The sequence below is a fragment of the Dermacentor silvarum genome, chromosome 7, assembly GCF_013339745.2.
Source record: "Dermacentor silvarum isolate Dsil-2018 chromosome 7, BIME_Dsil_1.4, whole genome shotgun sequence".
Classification (NCBI taxonomy): domain Eukaryota; kingdom Metazoa; phylum Arthropoda; class Arachnida; order Ixodida; family Ixodidae; genus Dermacentor; species Dermacentor silvarum.
The window spans coordinates 48231053-48236033 of record NC_051160.1 but is presented as its reverse complement, the minus strand read 5'-3'; the positions used below and the strand labels follow the sequence as shown (position 1 = coordinate 48236033).

General features: G+C 53.1%; 1 pseudogene; it reads right to left on the bottom strand.

Moving 5' to 3' along the window:
• Nucleotides 1–2743: 2743 nt before the first annotated feature.
• LOC119459756 (U2 spliceosomal RNA) lies at nt 2744–2920 on the bottom strand (annotated as a pseudogene).
• Nucleotides 2921–4981: the final 2061 nt, after the last annotated feature.

Sequence of the window (4981 nt, the reverse complement as noted above, 5' to 3'; positions counted from 1 at the left end):
CCATCGCCACGGAGATGCCCGGGATTTCGAAGAGGCGCTCACCCGCTTGCGCCCTGCAGCAGACGGCCGCCTGCCTCCTGGTCGAGACCCTCGGAGACCACCTCCTGGTGTACGTCGACGGTTCGGTGGTACCGGACACCGGCTCTGCCACGGCGGCCTGCACGGCACCAGCCCTGCAGAAGAGCAGGCAGTGTCGACTGCCCAGACACGCCAGCTCGACTGCAGCGGAGGTGGCAGGCCTCCACCTGGCCGTCGACCTACTCTCTGAGGAGCTTCCTGGGGTACCAGCGGCCATCCTCTGCGACTCCAGGGCAGCCCTCCTCGGCCTGCAGAGGCCAGAAAGCGCCAGCCTTGGAGTCGCACTGCTGTCTACCCGGCTGACAGCGCTGCAGGACGCAGGCCACCCGGTGTCCCTGCACTGGATCCCCGCCCACGTAGGGATCCCGGGCAACGAGGCAGCCGACACCCTGGCGAAGGACGCCCACCACACCACTGTGCCCCTCAGTCGGGCCGTGACGGAGGGCGACTTCACAGGACTGAGGCTGCGGCGTACACCTGGCGACCCACCACCCAGACAAACGGGTGGCACTGGGATGCCCCCCACGACCACTCCCCCAGCGAGGCCTGGCTCGCAGGGAGACCTCGCTCCTTCTCCGGCTCCGCATCGGCTGCAGCTGGACGGCAGCACGCAGCTACCGACTGGGACGAGCGACGTCCCCGGCCTGCAGCTCCTGCGGGGAGCCGGAGACGATCGAACATCTCCTGCTGGCCTGCCCGGCGTACCTCCAGCAGCGGGGCCCACTCCTGCAGGAGTTCCGCCGCCTGGGCCTCCCCTGTGGCAAGGAGGAAGATCTCCTCTTCCCCGGCCGACACCACCTTTCTGCACTTCGAGGCGTCGTGGAGTTCCTTGACTCGTCAGGGCTCTCCGCACGCCTCTAAGGACATTTCTACAAGCGGGAAGGCCTCACGGCCTCCCACTCCACCCCGGGCCTGACCGGCCTGGCACAACACCCCTGCAGACTCTGCAGCACACCAAGGCCTTCCATCTCGGCCTGATACGTGCCGCCTATGCCTGCCGGTTTTGCTTCGCCCAGCCATGGCGTCTCCACTCTATCCCTTCTTTCGCTCCCACTTACCCCTCCCCGATGGCGCTGAGCCGTGCTCCCTCAAGGGCTGCAGAAGATAGCGTCAACCTTTCCCTTTCCCTCAAGAACCACTTATCATCGGCGACGTTGGCGCTGAGCCGTGCTCCCTCAAGGGCTGCAGAAGATAGCGCCAACCTTTCCCTTTCCCTCAAGAACCACTTACCGGCGACGTTCCCCTCTGGCAAGGAGGAAGATCTCCTCTTCCCCGGCCGACACCACCTTTCTGCACTTCGAGGCGTCGTGGAGTTCCTTGACTCGTCAGGGCTCTCCGCACGCCTCTAAGGACATTTCTACAAGCGGGAAGGCCACCCCACCCCGGGCCTGACCGGCCTGGCACAACACCCCTGCAGACTCTGCAGCACACCAAGGCCTTCCATCTCGGCCTGATACGTGCCGCCTATGCCTGCCGGTTTTGCTTCGCCCAGCCATGGCGACTCCACTCTATCCCTTCTTTCGCTCCCACTTACCCCTCCCCGTTGGCGCTGAGCCGTGCTCCCTCAAGGGCTGCAGAAGATAGCGTCAACCTTTCCCTTTCCCTCAAGAACCACTTATCATCGGCGACGTTGGCGCTGAGCCGTGCTCCCTCAAGGGCTGCAGAAGATAGCGCCAACCTTTCCCTTTCCCTCAAGAACCACTTATCGGCAACGATTTCTTCTCCAAATGACGTCATACGGAACCTCACGGGGACGGCGACGGCTACGGCGACGGCGACGCCGACGGCAGAAATCTGCTTTTGAGTGTCCATATAATTGCTATCGCAATAAAACACCGCATATCCACGAAGTGAATGATGATAAGTGGGCGAAGCACGGGGGTATCATTCGGGTAACCGTGAATCCCCCGTACATTGCCCACTCGAACATGCAAATGAGTGACAACACATGTGTACAGTATATACAATGTTGTTTTATTGGTCGTATATGGTATTGAGGTGTGGACTTCGTTTTCCCTTCATTAAGACTGCCTTGTGATCAGTGCAGCCGCACGGCGACGTCGGCAAGCGGACCCAGAGGCGGCGAGAGCGCGGGAAGCGGCAGCAAAACGCCGGAAGCGTTCGCTACCTGAGGTTGGTGGCGCGAGCTTCGCGTACATATACTATATATATATATATATATATATATATATATACTGTACATGTGTACAGTATATACAGCCCTTGTGTACCTTTGCGCCCCTAGCGGACTCCATGCAAACCAGAGCTACGGACAACTACAAGCGGGAGACAAGGCTCGGCCCTACGGTGCTTTGCCCTTAATATAACCTTAAGCTTAGGCTTCCTGAAACGTTCCACTACAGTGTTCGCTTAGTGTGATTGATAAAATTAGGCAGCTGAGCAGCACCCACCTGCTTGGAACAGAATAGTGGTGGGGAAATTTCAGAACCTCTTAGAGAGGTAATGGAAAATTGCTTGTTTTTAGGTCTTTTTCCGAGGCAGAGTTTTGCCTTTTCTTTTATTGTTTTGTGCTTAGATGAGGAAAGCATGACGGGTATCAGAGTTTCAGCAGGAAATGTTTGAACTCGTCATGCAGGGGCTGTTCACAACTTTTACTGCGAAGCTTTATATGGCTAGTTCCCAGTGGATCGATGTCCGTAGACCAAAAACGTGGGCCGATCCCGAAGTATGTGCAATACCAGGGCGACGCGCTGCGGAGGTGAAGCAGGCTTCAATCATTCCGCCAACTTCCAAGAATAAGTTTATTATCTTGGGCCCAAATACAACCCGTATCAGATATTAATCTGATAAAAACAGATACTACACTTTGACCCGCATCGACCATGTCTACGTTCGCACCATACACGTGTACGCCATCCCACGTATTGAAACTAGTGCCTACCAATCTGAGCGTCTTCTGGCTCCTGACGTCGTGATCTACGTAAGCACTGTTCCTTCGTTCTGCTCTGACTGTAAAATGGGTAGGCCGCATGTTGTACGCTCTGAAGAAGAACATCGTGCCTATCAAGAAGAATGGCGTGAGCAGAAAAACGTGGGCAGCTTGCACTAGTGGTACATGGATGGAGTAAACAGCGGAGCTGGTGATCGACCTAGCATTTTCCAGGGTTTGCAAGGCTTGGATAAGTTTTGCTAGGAAATGCTAAGTGCTGCTAGTCACGGTATTCCGAATTAGCACGCCGCCGACGCACAGGTTCTGACTTAGCCGCGCGATGCGCTTCAAGATGAGCGGCTTCTTCTTCGGGTGTCCGGGTGATCTTTGGTAGTCCCATCTCAAGGCTACATGTACTCGCCAGAGAGTCAACGAGAGTTCTGCCGCTGTCACGGCGGCTCCGAGCTTTAACTTCCCGGTGACGTCATGGCCAAGCTGCGCCTCCACACTTGCCGGGGCGGGGCTGGTATAAATCTGCCGAACCGCCACTAGAGGCGCCTGCTGCAAGTCACGGACACCACGCGCGCGTTCGGTGCCAAAGCGGGAAGATGCCTAAGGAAGATGAGTTGAAATGCACTGAGTTTACAGGTTACAGTGTACCGCAGTGATTTATTCTTTGTAAATGACTGATACAATGAACACTGATTCAAACAAAAATTTTGGGAACCACACAGCTCGAACTTGATGCTATAGCCTAAGCTCTCCTACCAAGTGCCATATAAGGTTTCACTGGCTTGAATTACGAAATTTTATTATGCATTTCAGATTATTCACATCTAACGTATTAAATTGAGTAAAGGAAACATCTTTCTCGCTATTCTCAATTTGAGACGCCAACTGCATAGGTGCTTGCTGAATAAAGTAAGCGGCAGCGCTCCAGGGATTTCAAAATTGCATAGTCTTGACACAACACGTGGCATGTCTGCAAAATTTTGTGTATCTAAAATGAGGCGCCTGCTGCAAGTCACTGACACCACGCGCGCGTTCCGTGCGAACGCGGGGAAACGGGGAAATGAGGACGGCGTTTGGGCGCGGTGGTGGCGGCGGCGGCGAAAGGAGTCCATCGACGATGAGCGGGCCGCGGACGCCAAGCATAAGCGTGCTGCCCGCCAGGACCGCGAGGCGGAAAGAAATGCAAACCGTCCATGTGACCCCGGAACTTGGAACGTTTCGCCTTAGAAACGGTCAATCACCACATACACAGCTTCGCTGGTCATTCATATTCACAACGTGGAACAGCACTGAATTTTTTTAACTCATGCGCCACCTTATGACGAACTTGCAATAGATCTTCTTTTTTGTTTCTATCAGTTATTCGGGCGACACTTACTGCAACGCTGACTGCACCATCAGACTGCCAGTGAAATAATATTTCAAGGAAAAACAGGGTTTTGTCTATTGTACGTTGGACATTTTTTTTATTTGAGTATGCAACCTAAATCACTGCAACGAAAGCTTTATATGGGGGAATTCCAAATCTTAAAGTGGGAACAATAACAAATTTTAGTTTGTAGCGAAGTTAGTTGTAGCTTTCTTTTTGAATTTAAGAAGACGGATACCAGCTAAGCCTTCCTAACCAAAACATAACTACATTAGAGAGCTTTCAAGTCTAAATTTTTCAAATATGCAAGATCGTTATCACGTAAGTATAGAACAATTTTAACAGTATGTTCTAAAGCCACGCGTTCTGTAGCACACTGTGGTAGTTTGCGAGGTGCAATTTGTGGTATCTTATATGATTAGAGCACTATGCAAGTATGGGGAAATCGGAGGCCTAGAGGTTTTTAATGCGTGCTTCAAATGATGAGCTAATAAATGAGATCCTATGGAGATACGCCTTTTATTAGTATGGTATGAGGCATATATTCAGAAAATAACCGCGGCGTACGTTCCTGTGAGAATACAAACAAAATGCAATTTAAGGGAGTGAAAGTTTCAAGAGTTGAAAACATG